Here is a 13,998-nt window from a genome sequence, read left to right as displayed (position 1 = left end):
CCAGTGTGGCATATGGCAATGTTGGCAATGTTTTAAATTGTATGTTCTTCTTATATTCTAAAAATTAAAAATTAATACATTGTTGAGATGACTGATTAAGCAGCATACCTTACAATCAGAATAATATCCTATCTAACAATCACTAACTTATCAACTATTGATATAAAATATAAAATATACACGTTTTGGCAAAATTATTGGGACTTGATTTCTTTTACTATTAAATTTAAAACAATTAAGAAAAATACAAAAAAATAACTCTTTTTTCTCCACTTCAGCAGACGACTGAAAGTAATCTTTATAAAAACTAGAATCGGATTCATTCACTCTTTTCTTATCAGAAAAAATCTTCAATCCATATGTGATTAATGTAAAATTGACCTATCGTTCACAAATAATTCAAGATTACACGAAGTACTATAAAATACAAACCAATCTTTCTGACCGTAGAACATGGAAGAAACTCTCAACAAAAACATTGCCTCAAAAATTCTTAAATTCTTAATTATAATTAATTTTATAAATAATTTCTATTGTGTAAATTCAATACCCCGATATTTAAACCATCATAAACTGTATTTTTTCTATTTTTATTTATTTATTTATATCTTAAATAATTTAGACATAATAACTTGTGATGTAGAACCTTAATTTAATATCAATAATAAAAAAAAATCTTTGTTGTTTTTCTATACTACAATTTTTATAATAATTTAAGCGATGTTTATAAAATAATCATAAAAATATTATTTGCTTTATATCGACCGATGTTAAATTATAATAATATTGTAGTACGACATCTTTCCATAAGTACAATTGACATGTAGTATCCGAGTGTATCCGACAACAAATATTTTTTGTAATTATTAATTGTATAATTTATATCAAAAATTAGGTTATACGTATGTAAAATCAAATTGATTTTCAGTGAAAACTATATTGTTTAATTATAAATGCCCTTTCACCTCTACAACAATTTTTTTTAACGTTCTTATGAAAACACTGATTACGCCAGACTTCATTATTTTAAATCATACAATCAAAATCAATTATCTATATTTTAAATGTTTCGAAAATAATTATCGTAATATTTTTATTTTATTTGTTATAGGAAATTATTAAATTAAATATTAACATTTTTAATATTATTATTAAATTTAATTTATAGAAACTAAGAAAAATACTGTTAATTAGTTATTCCGATATGCATTGAGCTATTATGTAAACATCGGTCGATTGTTGGTTACTATAGTTGCCACTATCGATAAAAGCGCACGCGGTGTTTTTAGAACTCTGACCGACAGCACATGGCCAGTAGACAGTAGTATTCGTTTTGACGCGGTCGTATATACTTTCGTGCACTCCGTCCATTCTATAAAAATACTCGTACTTCTTCGTATCCAGAGTTCCAGAAATTTCAAACAAAAAAGGTAAATAAATACATTTTCCATTAGAAAAATTCTTCTTTAATAATAATTGTAATAATTTTAAACTAACTTAATAATCATATAAATACAATATTTTTTTATTCTACCTATATACATTTTAAAATATTTGTTTATTATACTTAAAATATATTAAGACAAATTAAATTCCTTAATAATCTATTACAAATAGATATTTAGTTTTATAGGAATATTATAAATATAAGTAGAAGCTCATTAATTCACAGAAAAAATACCTAAGTACCTGTTTATTAAAATTATTTGTTTTCAATTTGCAATCAATCGAATATTTTATTCAATATTTAAATATATTATTTTGTCAGCGGTAGTAAGCTATAAATGCATTGATTTTACAACGATGTGATTTTATTCTTTTTTTCTTTTTTTTTGGTCTGACATCACCTTTGCAGTAAACATACTTAAACCTTAAACTTAAGCTCTTTTTGTTTTATCTATAAAAATGTTTTTTAAATTAACAAATATTAACATTATTTTAAGTAAAAACAAAAACTTAAGAATTTAATTCAAAATTAATATATTTTTCTTATAGTAATTAAACATTAGAGTAATTAAAAACTCTAATAAAATTCATCAAAATTATTAAAATTTGTAAACTATTCACATGTTACTAAAAATGTTAGGTCCGGTTAAGCGCTTGGAAATTTAAAACAGAATCTTTCATAGGTTGTACTTATAAACATTTGAAAATTTAAAATACATATAAAGAAAATACATAAGCCTAATATTTTTTATGTGTTTAAGTAAAAAATGTTCAACAACACGAAAATTTAGACTAATTTAAATAATTAAAAGGTACAACATTGTGAAAACGATAAAAAATGCTTCATGTTTTGTATAATTTCTTTTTTTATGGTTATTAGAAATTTAAATTTAAATGAAATTGAATATTTAAACCAAAAATAGTTATGTTGTTATGATTAAAAAATAAATTAATCGTAGAGACATGAAAATTTTTGAATATTTTTATTTTCTATAAAAAAACGGCATTTTAAAAATGTATACGTATTTTAAGTTATATATATAACATGATTTTAATTATACGGCGTTTTACTTTATGTGATACTAACTTTTAAATTAATAATAATAATAATAATATTTGATACACTTAATATTATAATAATTTATTATAAAAATTACCACAACGTACTTTATGACAAATAGTAATATAAACAAATTATAAAATATTCTTAAACATAAAGGCACGCTATCTCCGCTCAAAATCGTTTTTCTTATGCTATGATTTATCATTAAATTCAAATTTAACATATTATCTATTACAGTAACCCATTTAATGGAGAGGTACATACATAATTTAATATTCAGCAGAGTGATTTATCCGATTTTTTTCATTTGAGATTGGTAGATTTCGATATCTTATTCATGTTCTATTCATAATGTCATTATATTTAGGAAATATAATGCTGTAGTTTCTTCTTACTTTTTGCATCCTTTGCGTCAGCCAGTAATTCAAAAATCTTTAAGTTGATAGTTATTATTGAATTCTTCCAATGTCGTTAGTTCTGTATAGTAATTTCTACAGAGTGATAGTAACGGTTACTACTGTCCTTCGCTACTTTATTTTAACCGCCTCTCATGTAAACAGAATGTTATTGTATGGGTATATTCCTCATCTAAAGGAGGCAAAATTATAATGTAGAAAGGTGTTATTATATAAATTAAAATCTCATTTTGGTATTTCAGTTGTTTTCATTTATATATAGATAGTAGGAAGTAGAAACACGGAAATATATAATTTTTTTTTAAAGCAGTTTATTTTATTTTTATTAGTTTTTGTCTAGACAAATTAGTTATTTTTCCACAAATTATCCAGACTATACTTAATACATTTACTAATTTTAATCCGCAAATGATACAAATTTCTAACGATTAAAAATTTAAGTCAATTTTTATTTTCTAGGTATTAATGAATTAGTTTTTCTGTGATTTATACTTACTTTAGGTATGTTTATTATGGTACCTAAATTTATCAAAATCATTTATTGTCTTATAAATTTGATTTTAAAATATTACACTTATATCATTGTAATATTTTTAATACTTAAAAAAAATATTAATATATTAAACATTGAATAAAAATTTAGCATACACAAATATTGTGAAATTAAAATAATTTTGTTTGATAAACTATAATAATACTATTAAGTACAATATTAAACTTAGAATCTTAATAGACTTAAAAACGGTTTTTGTAAAACCTTACTGGTTAAAGTTTTTGTTTTATAAATATAGGTATTTTTAAAATTGCAATATAAGATATGTATTTTATCATAAATCTTTAAACGATATTAAACAAACCGAATATCCTAATATGTTTAAAAACATTGAGATTTACTCTTGTGAAAATAAAAATTTATCGTAGTTTATTTAAAGCAAGTTGCTTATTTATTTATGTAAAATCATTTGGAATGTAAAACAAAATATTTAGGTTTGTGGTAAATAGAAAATACAATCAAGTACTTTAACAAATTTTTATTGTTTTTTTACTCGAATAAACTTTCGAAAGATAATAAAAAACTCTCTACCTGATAGGTGCAGTAAAGCAAAATATTCAGTTTTCTTTGTTAAACTCTATATCTACAGGCTATCGAACACAATATGTTATAGTTTTTTAATAAATATCCTAAATAAAATAAGCTTAATGACCCTCATTTTAAATGTGGAACCACTAAGTATGCATTGTAACTTACGCATTTAGGTTTCAATTTTGTATCCATTATATAAACATTCGTGTACTATAAGGTTTCGGTCGACCCTTTCTTGTTATTCTCATAATTTACAGTCACCGGTTTCATAAACACTGCCTATTCGAAATCATCAGTCTTCGTACGTGTCAATTGTCATACCAGGATTTGGATGCAATACTTGGTCTGCATACGTAATTATTCACCGAAAATCAATGTTTCAATATCATTTCCCGCAGTGATAGGAACACCATTATTATACCTACCGGAACAGAAATGGCTATAATGATTGTATACGTATAATAACTAAGTACAAACAGGTATTATATTTCGTGACATACGCTCTCCTAGCTGTAACTCTTTCTGTTGTCTTATAATAATTATACTACATTTGATATTTCGATAACTATTATACAATGCGAGGACAATAAATGATTTGATGAATAAAATAATCGCAAAACAGACGTTCTCTGTGTAATTATTTTAATTGTCACAATTGTCTCGACAATAAGTTTTAAATGAGATTTAAATTTGACGGAATAGTTAGTAGTCTTTATATATAAATACAATACTTTATACTTAAAAAAGTTATCCTAAGTTAATAAAAAATATAAGAGTTTATAAAACATATTTAAGTTTATCACTTGTATATAAATACAATAGAAATAGTTAGTAACGACATAATACAGGGACCAGTAAACATAGTAATATTTAATAAATATTTCGTGTGAAAAGCAATAATTTAATAATTAAAAACTAAAAAACCGTTAATTATGTCCTTCTGACGAAGTTTTTTTACTTCGTTAAATGTTGAGTTTTCATCTTATCACCCACAATAATATGCTAATGGTTGGTTGTAACGCTATTAAAATATGAAATGTACGTTTTACCATCAATCTCCTTGGTATTTAGATACGGTATGATGGGTTATCAGTTTTAGTCATGTTAACCGATGTTGTGGTGTAAACAATACTTTTTTGTTTTTCACACATAGTTATACGAGTGTTCTAGGTTATATACAGATTTTTACTGCGAGGTCATTATAAAACGTTATTCGTTCTGGCCTGTAAATCATTGTCGTTATATTTAATTTATATTTTGTTTGCTCTCTACCATTTTTAAACTATTATAACGTTTTGATAGGTATCCACCTATTTATTATTATTATATTCTACCCGTAGGCCGTGAATATAGTTCGGGAAATGTGATTTGACGATCGGGAAATAATCAGGTCAACGGAAGCTACAATAACAATACGATTTAGTGTGTGTGTGTTTGAGTAAAAACAAATTCCCCGAATCCCCGATATCGAGTAGGACCAATTGGAAATCCTGCCAATAACAGGTATGTGCTCACGCAGTCACGCTATTATATAACAAGTCGAACGTGTGCTGTTGTCGTGTGTGGGTTATGTGTTCTGCAAATGTGTTTAATAAACCTGTAACTATTATTCCCGAGTAATGATGTTTAAAGCAACGTATGTAACAACAGACTAACAATACGGGGTGGGTTTTAACGTGTTTTGGTACATACCGATATACGTATAATAGCCTGCGGTAGTCATGTAGTATAATATATAATGTTATTATCCAGCTCGCGTCCTTACGGATCTTGGGGACACGACGACCAATGACCATATAATGTACACACCACCGACTTCCATTAACAAGCTATCTATACAAATCAGTGTCCACCCCATTCGCTTACCACTATCATCGTACTGCTATATATTTTGTTTATTTATCTACACCGATACGCTAGGAAAAATCTCAAAACTTGTCTAAAAAGTACATTCAAAACCAAAATATTAATTTTACTGACTCGAGCATACATATTTCATGCATATTATACTAAGTTTTCTTGGTACATTCGAACACTAACTTTAATAACACTCTGGTATACTTAGACCATTCTTATAAATTATAAATGTTGACGAATTAATATTAATTACCAAAATTTAAAGTCACCATAGCACTCGGTATTCTACCTAAAAGTCCTGCGAATAAAAGTTCTGTGAAAAAAGTCATGCAAAAAAGTCCATTAAAAATCTAATATTTATTTTTATAATTGCGTAATACCTAGGTATTATTATTTTTAAATTAATATTTAATTTGTTTTTTTTATTTTGCTTAATTATATTATAAAAAATCATATAAATATAATTCTATAAGAATGTCTAAAAAATAATTCAAATTTATATGAATATATTTTATCAAATTAAAACAATTTATAATGTAGTACATATATCTAAATTTATATATAAATATTATTATTTATAGAATATCTATATTATCACTATATTAATGAAGTACACACTGTAAAGTTCTGATAAAAAACAAATATAATACATTTGTTACAAGAATGAATGTCAATATACTATAGTATTTATGAGATTAATTAATTTGCAACTAATTTAAATACACAATGGTACTATGTACCATAGTCTAAACTATAGGAAATTTCGTTATAATATTTATGGTTATATACTGCAGTAAAAGTGGTAATAGAAATTTTAATTATTTTAACATTAAAACCATATAATATTTATAAGGTTGCAATAAAAATGTATTGGTAAATTTTCGCGGTTATATTTAGTGAAAGACTTACAAGGTAAATGAAAACAATTGCTCGTGGCAATTAAAATAAATAATCGTGTACCTTGAAAAGTTTAAACCATTGATTTTGTTCTAATTTCGTGACGATCCGGTCGTCCTTACAATGAAAACAAAAGGTCGATATAAGTTTTGTTATATATATTTTTAAATTAAGATCGCAATTTGTATTATATAACGACAGCGTATTGACGTTAATGCCGTCATTGGATAATTAAGTATTACCTAATTAAATCTCCCGTATATTTTTATATTATTCACGTGTTTATCGTCCTAAATAATAACAGGTAATTATAAATTGACCATAAAACAAATTCAACATTAAGACGTAATTTTAAACAAACTTTTATTTTAATAAATATCAAAATATAAAAAAATATTTTGTAAGTAAAGGTTTTTTAATCAATTTACTTTTTAAACAGCTTGAAAAAATTATTACCTTCTTATTGACTATCCGTGTGTTGATGTAATTGACTATAAATCATGAATAATTTATTTAGACTATCGTTCTCGATTGATCGAGACATTTTGTATACCTAGTTGTTGGAAATTTGATTAGGAACGGTAAATCGAAAATAAGAAAGTTCCGAAGACTGTAATTACTATAATCTGTTAGGTATCGAACCGATTATAATGTATGTTGTAGTTTCGTTTGTTATATTACAAGCCGTAATCGGATATTAAAATTAAAATTGAATTATTTAGCTTTTGTTATTGTACGTAATATAGAACTAGTGAGATTTTTTTTTTTTAAACATGAGTAGATATTGTATAATAATTTAGTTTTGCTCCAAGGTGATATATTGTAGGTTATAGTTTTATGTTAGATTTACTATAATATAATATAAAATAAATACTATATTTATGTTGTGGGAAACAAAGTGGATGCAGTTATCGATCTAATATGACCTCAAATTATAGTCATCCATATAAGATAATTTCAATGTATCAAATTATAAGAAATATGAATAATATATATTGTATAATAATTTAAAATGTATAATGCTTAAAACTAAAAACATAAAAGAGGAAGTTTTTTTGGTGAAAATCGTTATTTACATTACAAGCAATTTTCATTATAGTTTTCTTTTGTTCCCGGGCATTGTTCGCAGGGTTTCCGTCAAAATCCATTTTTATTGCTTTTGCTATATGAATAATCGGTTTAAATTGGTTTTTTTTTTATATAATAGATAAACTAATATAATAACTGTATAATACATAGTGTATATATGTATGTACAGGTGATTTAAGATTTAGGAAACACGTTGAATGCTTAATGGACGTTTTTCCTCACTACTTTATATATCAAATCAAAAAAAAAGTTCTTTTACTCGATGTAAGTTTAAATAAAACATACTATGCGTATGATACTTTATGTTACACGTGCATTGTAAATTCAAAAGGGTCGATTGTTACTTATAATAACGAGAATGATCGTGTAATATGTACATTGTTCAATATATTTTTAAAGTCGTAGACAAGAAACCCACATCATCCATTCTTATTTTTCGCGATTGGGTAGAATGGTTCATGTATAATATTATTACAGGTAGAGGTAGAATCAACAATTTTGTGAAGTCAGTATCCCGATTTTGTCCAATCGATTTAATTTTTGTTTTTTATTTTTTTGTAACAAATATTTGACGAAAAATGCATTATTGTTATGTTAAATATAATATTTATTCAAATACCTATTGCGACGGTAGCTACCGAATAGAGTCGATTCAAACCAAGTCAAGTGCAAACAGATATGTTTTAATCGGAAACCGTGGCAAACACTGCACATTATTCATTGTACATTAGTAGGCAGGCTTTAATCCCTAAAGTTTAGGGACCACACACACATTATTATTTATATTATGTACGCAAAAATAGATAATAATACGTATAATAGGTCGCTGACCAAGTGTCAATCTTACAGTCTTATAGGAAAGCCAAAAAACGCGATAGCCCACACCCCGTATTGTACATGTTGAGTCAATATCACCCCCACACCATTGGACATCACCCTTTGATTGAAAACGGGATGCACCCATGTAGCTGTTGTGGCAAAATCCAGTAGAACCACGACGTGCCCGTGAATAGCTTATACGACTTTCGTTATCGGGACTTAGGAAGCGTTTGGTGGTAATTATGCGCTCGTATGTATCTTATGAGAGGGTGTGCATAGTGCAGGGTAGGTGTTTATAATTGGAGTTTTCATTAATTCAGACGTGGGCCGTCGTGAAGCGTGTGATGCGGTAGTGGTAGGACCGGTGATACTCGGTAACCTCGCTGTAGCGGTTAGGCCCCATGAAGGTATTCTCCTCGACCTTCTTGTTTCACGTGAACCCTCTCCATCTTACCAACCTATAATGTATTTGCGTATGTATGTGTGCGTTGCCCCGAGCCTTGTTTCACTATCCGTTTATCACTTTGAGCCGCCGATGAGTGTGCACCTGTGAAAAAAATAACATGGTATGTATGATATAATATGTTTCTCCGTTCCATTAAATAAGATTAAACGCTAAAAATGACGAGATCCACCCTGTATATGCGTATTTACAGCAGGTTAGGTGTATACGAGGAGGAAAAACGACTTACTGCGGGCGCGATGATAATATTATGATGGAAAGGATGAAACGAGTTAAATTAAATTTTTCTTTTACAACGTCTGCGGTGTGTAGATATTATTAAATATTACTAGGTACGCGGTGTGTAAATATATTTTCTTATTTCCGGGTGCTTTGGCGGAAAATAACTTGGTTTTATTTTAATTTTCCCACTTGTGTATTATGATAATTATTTATTTTTATTTTTGATAGACAAGAAAATTATAATTAAAGATAAATACTCTGCATATTTATTAATTAAGTTTTTGCATTTAAAACTTTAACAATAAAAGTAAAACGAGAACTTGAATACTATTAATAATATTTTTATTAATTTTAATTTTAATAGTTTAGTTTATAAAAATAAAAAATAATAAGAAATATGTTTGTTTTGATTGATTAAACAGTTATTATTGTTTGACACCAATGATAAATCTGCTTCAAGCTGTTGGCTATTTTTTATAACGGTTTATTTAATGGACATAGTGCTTTAAATTTAATTTGAATAAGGCTATAAAAATAATATTTAGTGGAATTAATTCGAACGCGAATCTTCTGAAAATGTTTATTTTAGGTATAGTTTGACAGTGGATATTTTCATACTGCGATATTATAGTCCCGGTGTAATAAATTCGTATCATATGAAAAAATCTGCGTTTATATTATATCTGTGAGAGTTTGGATTAAGTTTGATCAGCTGAAGGACATATGTAAAAATGACGGATTTCTCATTTCGATAACCTCTAAATCTGTTAACGCGTTGAATAATACTTATTATTTTAAGCTTTAGGTTTTAAGGCTACTGTGCATTTAATTTCATAGTATAACGTTAACACCTTAAGTTGGAAGAATTATTTATTTTTCCATCGTACTCGCCGTAAAAATGCCTTATTATAAAATAATTAATTTTAATTGGAATCCATACACTAGCAGATTTATGAATTGATTTTTGTTTGTGTTTTTATCATTTTATTAATGACAAGACTTCTTTTTTTAATCTATAGCCCTATGAGCGTGGAGCGGAGATTTACAAGCATGTTGTTTACCGGTACATAACTAAAAATAAATTCTTTAAACTAAAGCTGATTAGGAAGGGTGTATTTCTCATATTTTTGTTGGATGCGAAGGGTAATACCACTCTTTTATCAATCCTTAATCTGTGCATAGTTTTAATTATCTTTATGTATGTAATGTATACGAATTATACGATAAAACTGAAAAATATATTAGATTGTTTTGGATAGGTACTGTGTATAAAATATATTATACACAATATATTATATATTATATTAAATACTAAAGTGTATGTCACATTATATTTTGACATCAAGCATTTGGAATTTGGCGATACGAAGGGATAATGTTTCGCGTATTAAGGTCGAGTCGCGTGTAACTAATTGCGGTCCTACACCGAGGGATTTATGATGACACTGTCCCATCCTCTCACTATACGTATTTACTAGGTATTTGTTGCAGTCTCTACCATATATTTACAAATATAATATATACACACCGAACCACTATCGACTGCAGACTGAATATTATATTATATGTGTAATTTTGACGTGGCTATCATTTTGATGGCAAAGTGGTGTAAGTACATAAACTGCTATATATATAAATATATATATATAGTATAATGTGACTGCACTGTTTCTGTGATTAGTAGTTTATCATTATATACAACGGTCGTACGATTGTTTCGAATTCCAGCTCTTGCACGAGAATACAACTTTGAATAGTGATGCCCAATCGTGTCGAAATTACAAGTAACCATAGAAAGTTTTTATTTCGAAACGACGAAACCAAGTAGTATACCGATTTTAATCGAAAAAGTTAAAAGTATTTTTATCAAAATATAAAAATAAAAATAAATATTGCTGTATAATTTAATTCTACATCTATTTATCATTATAAGATCGTTGAATTTTTATCGAAGTCAAATTCTCAATGGTAGTGTACATCATTCTGACTTCATATAATATGTTTATAGTTATTGTTACACACCGATAGCGCTCGGTTGTTTTTTACTAAATTATTTTTTGTTGTACATCGTACATAATTTATTATGATGTGAAATTTCGATTCAGTTTCTTCGTGACCCGATTCCATCGGGGCAGACCTTAGAATTTTTCGCCTTTGTTTGTGAACTATATAAAATAATAATACACGTGAACAAAAGCAGACTTATTATGCTATATAATTCAGAAAACTATTCGGTTTTGATACAAACTATGATTTTCTGTAAGTCTGATAGTATGGTTTCTTTCATAGGAAAATTTTAACGATCATCCATAATATTATACAATATGCATATAATGATTATATATGCATTTATGTGTATATAAGCTATAAGCTGATACGTCACGGGATACAGGCAACCTATATATCTCGATAATGACTATGAAATACTTTCGAAATTTTGTTTTATGTCGTTGCTATAAATCAATCGATAAAAAACTTCTGATAGAAAATAATAGGTAATTATTAACATACTCGATAGATTTATATAGCAAACCAGGTTTTTATCGATTTATAAATTATTCGTTTTTTTATAAAATTCAAACTCTTAAATAATATACTACGTATAATATCTATGCTATTACTCAAATTTCTTATTTGAACTAATATTATCTTGTAGTTATTATAGTTATATTTATCTTTTCGTAGTTTTTTGGCATGTCGTTATACAAATTGTTTTCATAGTAATATTTTGAATTTTAAACTCAAATTATATGAATGAAATATATCATTATATTATATGCGAGAGATAATAGCTAATTTATTTATACTCATTTAGTTACTTTATGTACATAACTACATAAGTATTTTATATGTATTATAGGTATTAGTTAATCATGATTATTTAGTTAATCGTTATATTGTAAGTTGTTTGTATTTACAAAATTAATTTTTACCATGAAATCTTTTTTTTTATACGAAATAGTTGCAGATTTTATTCGACTTAAAAAAAAACTCGTATGTACGCGTATCTGTTTTTATAATTTCTGAGTGACTTTTTGGTGTCAGCGTTTATGCCTCCTGGTCACCGCATCGACATTCAAAACACAATCGTGATTTATTGATCTGGTTGGTAAGAAAAAACAGACAGAGAATGAGAGAAAATGAGCGCAAGGAGATACGTATTTTACCCAATCCTTTCCGTGTGAAGATTTATCGTCATGTTAAATACTGTCCACGTCGTGCTGTAACGTTGCACGTTTTGCTCCTTTCCTGTAGATACACCTAATATAATGAAAAACAGATGTTTCCTATATAGCTATACGCCAAGCAGTAATCACAACATATTGTGCAGGATTTATGGGAGGTCCGCGTGAACAAAATACCAACCGTAGGTTATTCTAATTATTGCCTTCGGAAAACAATAAAATAAAAACTTTTTAACTATATCCACAAAAATCATATTCGGTAAAACCATGTGTAGTTCAATAGGCAGTTGTTCTGTTTAATAAAATATAAAATTATAATTCAACATACTGCAAATGTCAACATTGGTTTAATGTGCGAAAAAAAAAATGAATAAAAAAAGTAAAACTGACAAACGTGAAAAGTTAGTTTTTTTACTTTTTTATTTATTACCTGTTATCAGTTCAAAAATTGTCCATTGGCAAAACTTAATTAGTTATTCGTCTTTCGATAACCGCACTTATAAATCTCATGTTACTAAAATCACGTTGAACCGTGTTTGAATTGTAAGATTTTGTTTGATGTCCTACCGACCCAACAGTTAACGTGTCAAAATCAAAAAGGACAAACAAATAGTTTCTACAGAATTCGCTGGGTAAACTCTTTATTTGTAGACATTCAAAACTGGTATTCTTTAAAAAAAAAAATATGTGTATTTATGTGAAAAAAAAGAATAATAAGATTTTCTACACTTTTGTCAAAGTGAATAGTAATTATTATTTGTAGTTAATTTTAACAATTATTGTAGTTAATAGTTATTTACAGTCAAAGTTAAAAAAGTGTAATTTTCTCCTATAGCTTCATTGAATATGCTATTTGCTATAATAACTTCAAATAGTATTTATAATATATAAATGTGCGAAGATATAAAAAATAGCTTACAGTTATGGTAAACCCATTGATTGCGATTTATATATAGTATTTATACTATATCATCATAATATACCTAAATTATACAAAATTTCAAATTTAAATATCATTATCTTGAAGATATCATTGGATACTAACGATTAAGTATATCTAACAGTAATTTTATACATTTATAATAATTGTAATTTAACCCATGCACATGACCATATTTGTTCTCGTTTATTAGTTAATGTATATAATAAATGAATGTAGTGGTATATTGCTGCCGATTTATAATAATTAGGAAATTGTTTAGTATAGCGAAAAACGAATACACTGAAACGTAATACGTATATTGTGTTTTAACAAATTAATAATAACTGTTCTCGGAGCTCGTAAGTCCTGACGATAGTCATAAATTAATAACACAAAGTATTGATTTTGAATCAACCTTCGAATGTAACCAATAATTTTCATACATCAATTATAAAACAGTTTAAGCTTAAGCGTTAGAAAACGATTTGAAATCAGTTTTGGTTATTATAAAATTGCGTTTGATTAAACTGTAAAA

The 13,998-nt window shown here is 26.9% G+C and overlaps 1 protein-coding gene across 1 annotated transcript in view; it reads left to right on the top strand.

Annotated features, from left to right (window-relative positions):
- Nucleotides 1-1,298: 1,298 nt before the first annotated feature.
- The window catches only part of LOC112602475 (superoxide dismutase [Cu-Zn]-like), a 76,754-nt gene continuing 64,054 nt past the window's right edge, over nt 1,299-13,998 (top strand). The window contains exon 1 of the mRNA XM_025350568.1: nt 1,299-1,430. The gene's annotated coding sequence lies outside the window, so the exon portion shown is untranslated. The remainder of the gene's footprint in view (nt 1,431-13,998) is intronic.

Source organism: Melanaphis sacchari, unplaced genomic scaffold (genome assembly GCF_002803265.2).
Source record: "Melanaphis sacchari strain LSU unplaced genomic scaffold, SCAv2.0 Contig8_pilon_pilon, whole genome shotgun sequence".
Classification (NCBI taxonomy): domain Eukaryota; kingdom Metazoa; phylum Arthropoda; class Insecta; order Hemiptera; family Aphididae; genus Melanaphis; species Melanaphis sacchari.
The sequence above is the reverse complement of the archived record's forward strand: the minus strand, read 5'-3'. Positions and strand labels throughout refer to the sequence as shown.